The sequence below is a fragment of the Meleagris gallopavo genome, chromosome 15 (assembly GCF_000146605.3).
Source record: "Meleagris gallopavo isolate NT-WF06-2002-E0010 breed Aviagen turkey brand Nicholas breeding stock chromosome 15, Turkey_5.1, whole genome shotgun sequence".
Taxonomy (NCBI): domain Eukaryota; kingdom Metazoa; phylum Chordata; class Aves; order Galliformes; family Phasianidae; genus Meleagris; species Meleagris gallopavo.
Genome location: NC_015025.2, coordinates 7,339,682 through 7,354,594, shown reverse-complemented (window position 1 = coordinate 7,354,594; position 14,913 = coordinate 7,339,682). Strand labels below are relative to the sequence as shown.

Below are 14,913 nucleotides of genomic sequence, written 5' to 3'. Positions count from 1 at the left end.
GGAACCTGAACATCCATGAGACTTAATGAGATGCATCCCAAAGTCCCGAGGGAAGTGGCTGATGTAGTCAATCAAACAACTCTTTGGTTGTGAGATCATACCCAGAGAGTGGTGGTCAGTGGCTCAACGTCCAGATGGAGATCAGTGACAAGTGGTGCTCCTCAGAGGTCAGTACCAGGACAAATGCTCCTTAATATCTTCATCAATGACCCCGACAGTGGAATTGTAAGCTGGACATGAGCCAACAATATGCTAAGCCTATATGCTATGCGCTAGGCATCCTCCTGTTCTAGAACTTCTGACATCCCACCCTAATCAAACTATTGCATGATTCTATAAATAAAGTTCTGTGAAATGTTTCACTCAAATCAAGTATCCTGGCTAAACTTAACATCACTCACTTTTGCATTTTATATTCAATTCTCATCTTTCCCCATGTTTAGTCCTAAGTTTCGGTTCTGTGTCTTCCTTAATCAAGACGTCATCTATAGCATTTAAAGCAGATTTCAAATTCACACAACTCAATGATTTTCAAAAACCTGAAGGCAAATTGCAGTCTGAATTGCCTTTGTGGATGTTTTCACTAAATCCAGATCTCACTCAAATTTGAGGCCACTCTGATACCAGAGCACCAGAATCTGGTTTCAGATGTGTGACAAATTCAAGTTGAGCAACTAATGTATTTTCCAATATGACTAAAAGTCTCACTTCTGATGTGCCAACAAAGCCCATATGACCGATGCAATTATGCAGTTACATAAGATGATATCAAAACCAAATCTTGCCTCTGGTTTTACAATAAGATCTAATTATGGGAAATGAATTGTTTCAGCTGAAAACTTAGCTAGCTTTAGAATTAGAGAACCAATGCTGTAGATAACCCAGCAAAGGACATACAGTAACCTACACTAAAAGTTGTGCTGGTCTCTACATCACACAGCCTTTTCCAGTGTTGCCTGTTAGGCTAATTAAGTGTAAGAAAGAATCTATTGTGAATAAATGTTACTTTCCTGGAACTAAAGCAACCATCACACTGTAAAAACACAATTTGATTTTATTTCACTGTTGGAGACGCACTTTTGGAAGATGAGGAGTAGAAGGGAAGAGAAAAAGGAAAGGAAAAATGGAAAAGGTAAAGAAAATTATACAAGAAACACGTGGCAGATATTTTTAGTAGAAAAAATACAAGTTGATATGATTTTGAGATGTGTTAAGGAACACAAAAGCAAGTGACAGTATGAACAACTTTTGAAATGTAGTGCTGTAATCCACATTTAAAACAGAGCACGCCATCCAGATATCCACAAGGCAAACAGACTGATAAAGATCAATCCATCAAGAGCACTGCAGTTTTTCAGTGCAAGTGTTACCTGATGTGATCTTTCCTTTCATTGTTTTATTACTGTGGCATTTGATGTTGAGAAATTGATATACTTCACCTGAGTGAAGTAACACAAAGCATGTAGTAGAATGTGTATTTAAGTACAAGATCTGTTGTGGTCACTGTTAAGAAAAATGACTTAAAGTGGGAAAAAGTCATGAAGAATTTGCACAAGTTGACAGTGATTCTTTTAGCTATGAATTAATTCTAACCTTAATTTCCAGCAACCGAAAGCCGGTAATTTCAATCGTAACTTTAGGAAGTCTGAGTAGTTTCAGTCTACGTTCTGCTGAATAAATCCCTCTTAAAGACCCATATCACAGATGGGCTCATTTATGAGACCAACAGTCATAATTCATCTTAAAACTAGTGAAGAGATTCCTAAAAAAACAAAACAAAAAAAACACCCAGAGCCCTGATCAGAAAACATAACAAGGCTTCCCAGGGCACAGGGACAGAACACAAGAGACAGTGCTTTGCTCCAGATGCTCTTATAGGTCCTTTGTGCTGGAAATATTGCTCCTCTTCAGCCTTGATTTTGAGCAGAGGCCAACAAGCACCACAGTCCAGCACAAAGAACACACCATTGGGAAAAAGATGCAAATGTGGAGAAACAGCAAGATCGCTCCACTTTGCAACAGTAAGCTGATAGGTGACCTGGAGAGCCTCTTAAATTCACCCAGAAGTCACAGGAGGCTGTAGTGGAGCCTGGCTCACCAGCAGCTTGCAGCCACCTGAATTCCTCACAGCCATTCTGTTAGAGGTGTCACCCCCTCCATACCACATCTTAGGAATCCCGTGCGTTCTCTTCAGCCTAATGCTCTTTCTCCATAAACAGCATTTGCAGGGATAAAGCCAGTATCAGAATTACTGTGGATGTGTTTGGAACACAGTGATGCAAAATGCCATAGCTTCTTCAGTGTCTGGTACCATTTACTCCACGTTGTCTGCCTTCATGAACATCAAAACTCTTGCTTCAGTAAGAACAATTCTTTAACTGCTATATAGTTTTAAGAAAGCAATGTAATCCTTATGTACTGGACTTTCTGTGTTGTGGGTGGGTGAAACAAGTCCTCAATAGCTTCAGTTCCATGACCTCAAGAGACATCCAAGACTAATAGGGGTATGGAATGGGGAAACTCGCTGGGACAACTTTCTTCCTCTTTCATTTTCCACATGTGTGAATCTAGCACCCTTAAGTGCAAGCTGATGAAAAACTTTGAAAAGAAAGGTAAAGCCTTTAAGTAATGGTCAAAGAGTTTGTATGTCCATCTTAGATTGAAAGAAAAAAAACAAAACAGATGCCTCGAACACCAAGATCCATTCCTTGTCACCACCACCACACAGAGACTCAGTCCAGAGGATCCCCACAATAGTTTCTTCCCAAGCCATGAAATGTTATTCTGAGCACCTTTAATATCAAAAAAGGGTATAAAACCAGTGTTTCCTGGTAACAAAGCAGGAAAGACCAAGGACATTTTAATGAGTTTTCCAAGACTCCTGTATTTCCAGAGAATTTCTGAGATCAAACATCTGAAAAAAAAAAAAAAAAAAGAGTCCATGCCTCCTGCTGCCAGAAAGTAGCAAAAAACTACTAAAACCCTTTCTTGAATCCCACATAGAAGTCCTCTCTAACTCTCATCCTATTAATTAGCAAAATATGCATAATTATCCTAATAGCATGTGAGCAAAATGTTCTTAACTTAATAAGCAATGCTTTGAAGAGAACAAGTCAAGAGGTTAGACTTAACCAGCGTACCTTAAAAAAAAAAAAATCACCTAAGCAACAGTAGGAGCATATCACAAACACACCACAGCTGTATCATATTCCACAGCCTTGAATCTCAGTCTCGTTCGTCTCAGCAGACATATACCCACAAGTTTCCCTAGAGGTTTCGCTGCTGCTAAAAGAGAACTGTTTTGTGGATCCCCTTGTTAGAACACTGTCAGAACACCACTGACATAGTATTCCCAAGTCAGATTCTCAGTTCTGCAATGTTTTCTCTGTAGTCTTTGAAGATTAGGCAGTTTTGACAACAGCGGTGTGGTTTGAGGGAAAACTCAAATGTGCACACAAACCCATATTTAGAATTGAGGAATGGCATAACCTTGAGGTGAACAAAAATTCCACGTTTTCTTTTAAGATTATAAGAAAGGCATCCTTTTCACTGAAAAAGCCTTTTTCATTTCTCTGGAAGCTTCTTTCAAATTCAGATAGTAAAATAAGCTCTCAGCTTCCTAGCCCACAGATGTCAGATTTTATGACAAGCACTTCCACCTTGGAGGTGATTCTCCAAAGCACAGTGTATCCTGAACTACAGTTTTCAGTCTCAACTTTGCTTTCTTTGAGGGCCCCACAGGGTTCAGACACCAGCATTGTGAACCTCCTTAATTGGTGTAATGGCCCAAAACAGCTTTTAAAAAAAAAAAAGCAACTATCACAGCTCTTCAATAGGATGTTCTGTTAAAACTGTATAATTCACATTACAGGCATGACTATCTTGCCTTGAAGTGCATAAAGGGGAGAAAGGAAGCACTGCCAGTGGAAGTCTGTTCCCTTAAGTTTTCTTTTGTTTTCCACTATGTTTAAATCCCACTTGCACATCCCTAGTCTGGAATTACAGCCTAAACCAGGAAGCAAACCAGTGCATTTTCCAAGGATTGAACCAAACCAGGGAAGACACGGACTCCACTAACACACCTGTACCATAAGGATTTCACAAAGTACTAGAGGATATCTCTAGGCAGTACATCGCTCTTCTGTATTTTTCTAAGTTCTGAATATTTAGTCAAAGATTGTCATAAGCAGAAATCAGCATCATATTCAGATTATGGATAACTCAAGATCTTCCTTATTTCCAGTGTGTTTAGAAGGTTTGAAATGCAGTTTCTAACTTACTGAAATGTCGTTAAGGACTTGGCTCAGCATTTGTATCACAGTTATATTTCATTAGTCCCTCAGATGCAGCTGCTGGCACAGGAGAATTTCAGGAGCTTCCACAAGCACTGAATTTTGATCCATGCATCAGGCAGGCATAGGACCAAGTCTGACTTTCTGATTCTCTTCAGACACTGTTGTTTATAAGGCTACTAAGCACCAGGAAAAAATAATCCACATTATTATTAAGTAAATGTCTCTATGCCAAAAAGAACAGTAACGACTACTGCAGTGCCCACCTTTCTCTAATTACACCTGTCTCCGGCTCACCAATGTGAAGAATAAAGTTCCACTATTTTGTGGCAACATTATAAAGTTGGTTTAATGTTGTTAACAATACCAGTGGGTCAGAAAGCCCAAGTTTTCTATTCCATTTCTCTTTCTTTTTTATTTAACTTAGCAGCCAGCAATCTCTATGTTGTACTTAGACAACAGGAAGGCCTGCAGAAGCAGCATTATGCATTGTGAATAACTGCCCATGGCAATAAGATTTAATCAAGATGGTGTGAGAATGGATCTCTGTTATTAGTAGAAGAAGCTGCAGGGCTGGCACAACCACAGCCTGCCTAGTATAGATATAGTTAACCCAATATAAGCGTGCTGAATCAATTTTAACTCCTTTATACACAGAAACAGCAGAGCTACCAGCCAGCCCAGATTTTGTTAGCACATTTTGAGGCCATGTGGTTAAGAAACATTCATTTCAGCAATAGAGCTCATTTTCTTGAGAGATCCAAAGTTCCCTTTTCCACTGTAGGTTCTAACAAATGTGTGGTAGTCAAAACAAATGGGGAACTGTCTTTAGGAAAATAACCAAGATCAATTCCAACAGGAGGGCTTAAGTTATATGCCCACTGATAGATGCACATTTTTTTTTGCTGTCATCTTATTGGACATAAAGAACAAATCAATATAGAACCCATTATGAAGAATGCCTTCTAACTGAAGTGCCCAAGACTACTCCAGGAAGCATTTCACTGCGATCTCCATTTTCTGATATTACTGTATCATGCTCACAGAATTACTCAAGGAAAATTGCTCAGTTGCTCACTGATCTGACAACGGAAGAAGAGATTTTGTGAAGTAACACTTCAATTGTTTTTTTTTTTCCTCCTCTCCTCTGCCGTTGCAATAGACTTGAGTGTGAGTGGGGAAAAAGACGTCAGACAGGGCTAACACAAACTTTAAGATGAATTGTCTTGTCAACAACCTTAATATTTTAGTTTTCTTTGCCCTTTTAGAAGAAATGTAAGTACCAAATATAAGTCAAGCGTGGGTGGAATCAAAATTTCGAGCTACTACTGGCAATCTAGCTAGTAAATACCCATAGAGCAAGGTCAGATTATTACCAAAACATTGAGGCAATCTGGATGACTGTCAAGACCTTTGACTCAGGCTATGAGGCAGAAGCCTTTGAAAAACAGTAACAAAGCTGTCATTTGTTCACATAAGTTACATCTGCTCACTGGAGTAATCCAGTCTTTCTTGTTGGCTGTTGACTTTAGGTTGGGCTTCCAGGTTCAGCATCACCACTGCTGTACCACAATAGTCCCAGCAGAGAGGCATCCAGAAACCTGAATTTCTATTAGAAAAGAAAACCAAGCCTAAAAACAAATGTGAACTTTCAAGTTTGAAGACAAAGCAAAAAATTTATGCTAAGGCTATTAAAGTGAAGCTTAGAGAAAAATACCTAGAAATAAAGAGGATTCTACTTGATAAGGCAGATGAAGAATAGAATGAAAACAAACTATTCCATTTTGATGCTGAAGGAAAAGCTGCAGTTTTATTCTGCTTTCTGATATTCTTCCTAGAAGCTCAAAAAGCAACACCTCCTTAATTTCTGCTTTTTCCTTCATCAGTCCAAGCTTTTCCTAATTTTGAGGGGTGGATATCTAAGTCATTGATGATACAGCATTCACATTGAAGAGTAGAGCTGATCCGGGTCTCCTTCACTCAGCATGACTGTGCTCCAGCTGCACACCACCTCACGCATGGGATGCTGGAGCAGCATATTGACCTGAAGGAAGTTACCATGTGAAGAAGTGTTCCCCAAAGGCAGGAACAAAATAAAGCAGGCTGCAGAAAACGCCTATTACGTTGGAAAATTTCAGTGTAATACCACTACACTATAATTGTTTTTTTGAGGAGAACAAGAAACTTGTTTGCGATGATGTAAGAGCTTTTACCACCATCTTAATCAGAAACATTCAGTTGGTCATAAATGAAGTTTATACATTCGTTAAATTTGCTTTAAATAATTAGCTTCTTGCTTCACTTATTTCCTAATATTGAATTAATTTCAAACACTAAGAAGGAATACACTAAAAGAAAGGTAACTTTCTTAGGATAGTAAACATAACTTGAACTTCATAGCTAAGAGACTTGTGAGAATTTCTAACCAGGAGAAAGTACAGGTTTTTAAGACCAATTCAGAGATACTTCAGTCTAAGTCTGTATTTTTCAAGCTTTCTACACCATACACACACACTGAGAACCAGGCAGAAGTCTCTTGCTAGAAAGCAGCAGGCTATATATGATTTAATTCTTTAGGTTCATACTTATTTTAACAGAGAGCATCAGAATAAAAACCCACCTGAGCATATTAAAAGAAAAAAAAAAGATAGAAATGTGTTGGTTTGGTTCTATCTTCCAATTTCCTGTTGCTTTGTAGAGCTGCTCACCCCAGTAATTTATACCTGGCAAAAAAAAAAGTGTGATAGGATGGTGTTTCATCTAGAAACTAGCTGTGAGCTAGCACCTGTGTCCTTTTACCTCTGAATCTTGGAAGGGGGCAAACAGAGCAGTTTCCTTACAAGACAAAGCACAGTAAGGCAAGATACGGTGAGATTAAAACAGAATGATTTTACTCAATAATTCAGTTTCTGGGAAATAAGTCATCACTGAAGCCCCATTAAAGGCTTCATTAGAAGGCTGTAGAGTTCTAGTGGTAATTCCCTCACTGCCTCTAAGGCTGGAATCAAAAGGGATAGTAAAAAACAGAGTGAAGGGCTCTTCTGTAATAGCAGTGACTGGACTTACTGTGGGTGGAAAAGTCTGAAGCTTATGGTGACATTATCAGCAGTTTCAATATCTGCTTTATCATGAAAAGATTTTAGGTATTCCTATATTCTTATGTTGTGATCGTTCTTTGCAGCAAGAAATTGAGACAATTTCTTCTCATACAAGCCATCAATATTTGAGCTGAACACCACAGAAAGCCTCACCTTAAGATCCTGAAGAGGATGCGACTTCATCTTTATTAACCTAGGAAAAGAAATTAATTCCTTATGACATACCAGAAATGCTGAGAAGCGAGATAAGGAGATTTTTGAGAAGCTCCAACGTTTATTAGAATGCTCTGCTTCACTTGATCTGGCACCCGCTTCAGAAAGGAGAGGAGGATACAAACACAGGGACTGCTTTGTGGCTGTGTGATACTTGCCTGCAAAGGGTCAAAGAAAACTCGAGACCTCTTTAGGCTTGTCCATGTTGGCAACAAAATGAAAAAAGCCAAAATGTAAGAAATTGTAGGGAGTTGCACAGAGATTAACACAAGCCATGGCAGAAACATCTTGGAAGATGTGAACCTCTGCCATACAGCAGCTCTCAAGAATTTTGAGCTGGTGATCTTTTTTCAATGGCTTGATGTCTACTGTTCATTTCAGTTTTGGAAGATTAATCCTTGTCTGTATGTATACCATAGGATGTTTCCTCCTGTAGGTGCTATGAGAGACAGTCTCTTTCATCCCAGACCAATCATGGCACTGTCAGGCTCACCCCAACCTTCCCAGTACTGTAAATTGAATCTAGGAGTTTTTTTTGAGTCCCATTTGACCTTGGAACGCTCCCTATAAGTGTAAGAAATAGAGAGTGAGGCTGGCATGATGCCTCCCTTGCTTTTTTCATATTCTGGTCTTTTCAACCTAATATTAAGAACAGTCTTGTTTAACTTACATTAGCACTTATCCTACTATTAGCATTGTGTCCTGCTCACAAAGGACTTAAGTAGTAATAATGATAAGAACTTTGAAAATGCAAGTAGAGCTGCTGCTGTATACAGACATTACTGGAAGTTTCCCTTCTGGTTCCAAGACAGTGTAATTTTCAGCAATAGACTGTCACATAGGACATAGGATTGGTGCACTATAGAAGCCTAGAAATGCCTTAGGAAAGCTCTGCCCTTCAGGTGGCAGGAAGGACACAAGGAACCTCTCACTGACTGGTCTCTACCAACCAGGGGATGAACAAGAAAAGCTCCTCCTGAGTTACATGACCCTGAATGTCACTGTGGTTAGCACATGCTAAAACTAGCAGTGTTGCTGTCAGATTCAACTTATCTAGAAGTGCAACACTGCTACTTAGGACTGCTCAGAGTACCTATCTCTCTAGGACTGTAAAACATGTGTTACTAACAGAGCCTGAGCTTTGCTGTACTGAGGTTCCGTTGACAGAGAGGATGCTCTTCTGGCAGCCATCTCATTTTGAGAGAAGCAAAAGAAACCCAAACCAATGTCTTGGTCTCTGCACTCCTACAGATGGAGTGAGAAAGTTCTGTATATTTTTGTTCTGGTTTCAAACAGGTGTTCATCTGATCATATTTTGGGAATGGTTTTGCGATTCACTAATATTCAAGTGCTTGGTGTTCCAAGCTTCAACATAGCCTGAATGAATTTCCAATAGTATTCTACATTTTCTTTGAAAAAAATCTTTATCAAGAATCCTGCTGAGTTTACTTCGATATAGTTCTCATGGAAAGGATTGCTAGAGGAAAGTTGTGCCATTAAACATACAGCATGGAATGTGTAGCTGTTGGACAGGTTCAAAAATATGATTGAATTATTTCTGTTAGTTCTAATAAATAATGGAATATACCCTAATGATAATTCCAAATTGAATGTTGTGTTGTTATATTCATAATTAGAATCACACTGCTTATTTACATAAGTCATACTGCCAGAACAGAGCTTATATCACATAACTGATTAATCATGGCTGTGCAAACAGTACAGTGTGAGTACTCACTGAAAACTACTAATGTAACCAAAGGAAAATATAAAACAACTGCTCTGAAGTATGCACTTGAATCTCCTTCTAAATAAAGGAAGTGTGACAATTATCCGATTGTTCTGAGATTTGTATTCTTGGTTTAACTGAAATCAAACTGATGAGAGAGTGTTCATCCATTAATATTAATAGACACATTGTTCTGGCTGATAATTTTAGAATGACTGAGAATGAACAAACTGAACAATTACATAAATCCTTTCAAAACCCTTAAAAGAATATGAAATCAGAAATAGCTGGTATTTAAAACAATTTTATTCCCTAGGAACATTGAATGATTGTGTCTCCATGACAACCAGAAATAAAAAAGAAAGTTTAATATACTTGTCCATTCCTAAGTTTTTAATATTATTGCCATTTTGTGTCTCCCATTGCTCACTTAGAACAGAAAGATGTTAGAGAATATAACATTAGATCTTCATCGATATTTAGGGTATATTCTTATCTTCCTACTGTGACTCTCCATCCTTTGGCTTTGAGGATCGTTCTTTCAAGTCTGATGAAGTTACTGCTTCTCACATTTTTCCCCCCAAAGATTAGCTGATTGGGATCCACCCCCCCCCCCCCCATTTTTCTACTACTCCTTTATTTAAGTTAAAATTAAGTTAAAACACATTAAGATTTTAGAGGTCAGGGATGATCAGTTAAAGAACATTGTATGAAAATCTCAATCAACTTCGTCCTCACTTTAGATGATGCACAAAGACTCAACCACTAGAGGGTAATAGAGCACAAGGAAAAGGAAATCCAATGCCCTCCAATTTGAGCTGTGGCCTTTTTTCCCTGTAAGAAGCTCAGATTTTGTTAAAGTTTATTCAGACCAAATAGAATCACATCTTCCACCATAGTCGTGCACTTCATTCTCCCATAGCCTCCAACACTAACTACAGAACAAATTCCAAGAACGTTTCCAAGTATTTTTCCTTCAGATTGCTGCTGATGCCTTCCTTAGCTGAACTATGCCACAATAAGGATGGAAACCTCATTTGAACAGAGTGGACACGTAGTCTGAATTCTAAGGTTAGGAAGAATTTTGTGAACTCAGCAAAGGGAACACAAATTTTCTAGGGTTCCTCGGTCACAATAAGGAGATGTTGCTGCATATACTAAGGCAATACTTGGAGCCACAGCCAAGAGCAAGGAAAAAAAAAAAATCACACTTGTACAAGGTGGTGTGTACTTAAGAGAATGAGTATGATCTGGCATTTCAGTGTATTTGAATTATCTCCACCTCAAAAGCTACACTGACTGAGTAACCACTTCATATACTTCAGTGAATATTGAAGTCCTGAAGACAATTGCTTAGTTTTAATGGTGTGCCTCAGGCAGATGAGCCCAAATTCCCCTGAAGATGCTAGAAATAGCATACCCTCATTTCTGCAAAGTGAAAGTAAAGTTCAACCAAATGAAAATTTGGCTTTGTGAATGAGAAATGAGTTTTTCTAGGGTAGAAAGTAGAGTTAGAACAGACCTTCTGAGCCAAGTCTAAAATTCAGCCAAAAGCCTTGAGAACTCTTCAGTGACCTTTGCAGTCTGGACTGAAGAACCTCTAAATACTTCCCAGACATTAAAGGCTAGTTCAGGGCTATGGACCACACTTTAGAGCTTACTTACAGAATATATGATTTCAAGTGCATCGTCCTCTCCACTCTCAAATTATTTAAAAACCTCAGGTTTCTGCCAGTTTATTGAGCATAAATACTTTTTTACTGAATCATACAGGAAATTGCTGAATGACGTGTAATAGCTGCTGCATTCTCAAGTTTTTAATGCACAAGGCCAACACAAGATGTTCTAGACACCACACTTCGCAAGCTGTTTGATTTTTGGTGGGATTTAATTTCCCCAACTTTTCCTTGTTTTCATTTATTCAATGCAAATTAATTTACAGATATGGCTCACGTCAATAGGATCAGTAATGAAAGTTAAGAACTAATCAGGAACATCTATAAACACTAGACTGACCTGTATTGGATTAAGATCCAAGGCATAGGCAAGAAAAGAGTTGTATTGCAGCAATACTTTTAAGATAATATCAAAAGAAATGCTGTGATTACAATTACAGATAAGTTACCTTTGCTATTTTTCAGAAAGAAAGCAACACATCATGTACAAGTAGGCTTGCTCACTCAGCAGACCATAGCCCTATTAACAAATCCCAGTCTGTCATCAACAGATCCTTGGGAGTCCATGAAATGCTCCTGAAGCCCAGAAGAAGTCTGCGGGCAATAGGGTGATAGTTTTGTGGTGATGATGAGAAGAAGAAAGTATTTCCTACCATCTGTCTGCAGGACCCTAACAGATCAGTCTGCATTCTACAGAGGCAGGACAGTGAGAGTGAGAGAGTCTGCTCCACCAAATCTTATGTCTGCTTTTAACCTTCACTTGTTTTATCACTATCTGTACTCTGAAGTTTGGCACATGCTTTTTTTGTTATAGGAGATTGGGAGGCACCCATCAGATCCTACTAATGGCCTCCAAGCCTGAAGTTGTACACAAGACCTTATGCTGCCATCCTCTGAGATCCAAGAAAAATCCTACAGTTTGAGCCTCAGTGAGTCCAGTATGTGAAAAGCATCCAAGACTTTGCAGCAAGACTGCTGTGTACAGCCAGCATGATTTTGTCTAACAGCTCCTGACATGTTACTCCATTGATTAGATGGCTCCTTCCAAGGTAGGAATCCCGAAGGATTTCCTGAGAGGTAACACACACAAATAAGGCATTTCTTTTGGGAGAATTATGGGCTCACAACCATATGTATAAGACACCCTTGCAGTGCCAGATGATACTACTGTAGGAAATGAATGATCAAAACATGTTTATGATCTGCTATACTTGCATAAAGAGGTTTGGTTAAGGCAAGTCACTCCCAAATGTAGATGTGTAAGACCAAGAGATGACATTATCCTATTAAAAAGTTATTAGAGTTGTGTTCAGAGCTTTTAAATTTAAGAAGTGTGTTTCCTGCAGTAGTCACAGGTCACACACTTTGCAGTTGTTTCACCACACACAAACACTTCAATAAAACTAATTAAAAAAGAAATGAGGATTTGGAAGATCAATACCTATTGGGATTTTCGAACACACTTAGTCGTCAGACTCCCACTGTACCACTCTAATTGCCACTGAAAATACAACTGAAAAGGAAAATATTTTGTTATTATTCAGACTATGAGAAATATAGTCAGCAGAGGCAATAAGGTAAAGACTTTCCAGGTCCCTGATTAAGTATTAATTAGATTTTATAAGAAATGTTATTTTTAATATGGTCTGTGGTATTATATTAATGATCGTATTCTGCAATTCATCTTTTTATTTCATCCTTTTGGGGATCATTTCAATTGAAAGAGAATGTGTTTGTTTTTACTGAATTGCACTGGAGGGCAAATTTTTGTAGCTGAGTTTTCAGTCTTGGCTGTTCATCTTCATGGAATTACAAGGGATAAATGCTGCTCACAGAACTGGCAACTAAAGCTTTCAAAGCAAGAATGACAAACAGCACACTGTCAATAAGGACTGCTTGGTGCAGAAATGTTTATATTTATCCTTGCATTTGAATAGCTCTTGGAATTTGTGAATGTGTTCACAAAAGAAGCAGAAGTTTCATGACTGTTTAAGCAGTTTTTCCTCCATAAAAAATAGCAGAGTATGTTTGTTACATCCTCTTGCAGGAATTGTGAGCACTTTTAGTATTAGACAGACAAGGAACATTGTACTCTGAGTTTGGGAGCAAAACAAAAATCTTAAAATCTTTCTAAGCCAACCAGAGATAGGGTGAAAGCTGTAAATACCTGAAATACTGTATTCATGAGGCCAAAAGGCTGTAGTCCTTCACAAAGCTGACTGCTTCAAGCATTTATTAAGTCATTTCAGCCTTTTCATCCACCATGCTTTTTGAAAAGCAAGGCATTTCTAAACCAAAAGCCTCAAAATTGATAATCAGGTTACATGATCCTCACTCCCAACAGTTTTCTAAGATAAAGGAAAAAAAACTTATTGTACTTAAGCAGTCTGTGAATTATGAAACTGGTCTTTTCTGTTCCAGAGAGCCACCAAACGCTGAAGTAGTAAAACTTTTAATACCTTATCTAAATTCACTGGAATATTTCTTAGATGTTTCTTAGATTTTGGGTTAGGTTGAACAGCTCGTATCTTACCTCTCCCTACAGATAAGAGGAGATAGTTTGTGTAACATAGACACAAATTAGATTGTATGGATCTCACCAAAATCTCCCTCAAAAATCAGATGCATTTTATAATGGAAACATTGAGAAGTGTAGAACAAATACATACTGAAAAAAATTACAAGTCTCCTTTTCTTTTTCTACTCTGGCTATCTATTAAATATCAGTCACTGCAGGGAAAACATCCTCAAAGATAAGAGAGCTGACATAAGAGTTGCTTGCTCTCAGTTATCCAGTTGGAGAACTTCTTGTTGCTGCATGTCAGGTACAACTTCAGGATTGTAATAAATACAGAGCAGATCTTGCATTCAGTGCAAGCAAGTAACTCTTCAGGGCCTAATTTCTTCAGTAGAGACCATAAGTAAACATTTGTCTGCTGCTGCAGACCCCCAAAGCTAAGTTTAATTATATATATTTTTAGACATACATTTGTCCTTAAATGTTAACAATTTAATATTGCTGAGATTAATTAAAAAACAAAAACAAAAACAACAAAACAAGGAACTCAGAACACCACTACAGAGGTCATCTTCTAAATTATCAAGTCAGTTTGTAATATTAAACATATACTTAAGTACCTCGTTAAACTGAGACTCAAGCAACAATAATACTTAATCCTTTTGATTAATTCCTTAGTTGTGAGCCAGAGTCAATGAACATGTTCTTCCCCCTTCTCTGGTGTGATCATCTGCCTCTACTGATGTACTGTTATTTTTTTTTTTAATTCTGCCAAGAAAGTTAACTTACGAGATTCCTGTAAGGAGCGTTGCTTTTTAGGACTATGACGACCACTGCAAATATTTTAAGTTCATCAGGATTTGGTAAGTGTAACACAATGGAAAGCATAGCAACAACAGCAGAGTAGCAAAGTCCTAGGCTGCAGCAAATGAGGACTTGTTCAAACGCAACAGCTGTAGATGCAGAAACAAAAGAAAGAACCTGCTTACCTTCAAATGACCTCAGATACACAGGGATCTCCAGCCAGAAGCCCTCACCTCCACTGCCAACCTTTAAATGTGGTCGGGGAAGGGGTGGTCATTCAGATGCATTGCATGCACCTGAGCTCGCCTGGATTGGCCCTGCCTTCCCACCAGGTGCTCAATCACTGCTTCAGGCCGTGACTTAGCATTTCCACTATGGCAAGATTAGCTTAATATGACTGCTTTCTTTGCTAAATAAAACAAAATTAAAAGATACATCAGTCCAGCTATGCTACTTCTTTCTCTGTAGTGTTTCCTTTCTTCTCTACTTGGAACTAGCTTTTCCAAGTCTCTCTTGTCTTGTCTTAATTTTGCTACTACCTGTAAATCAAAGGAATGATTTCTCCATTTATTTCACAACTGCA

General features: G+C 38.3%; 1 long non-coding RNA gene across 2 annotated transcripts; it reads right to left on the bottom strand.

Moving 5' to 3' along the window:
• Positions 1-365: 365 nt before the first annotated feature.
• Positions 366-14,558, bottom strand: LOC109370072. 2 transcript variants are annotated; one of them, XR_002119860.1, is made up of 4 exons: positions 14,516-14,558; positions 7,544-7,583; positions 6,913-7,015; positions 366-2,914 (listed from the first exon to the last, which is right to left on the bottom strand). It is a non-coding gene; the product is annotated as an uncharacterized LOC109370072 (long non-coding RNA). The 2 variants fall into 2 exon arrangements; XR_002119859.1 differs by lacking the exon at positions 366-2,914 and adding an exon at positions 3,846-6,336.
• Positions 14,559-14,913: the final 355 nt, after the last annotated feature.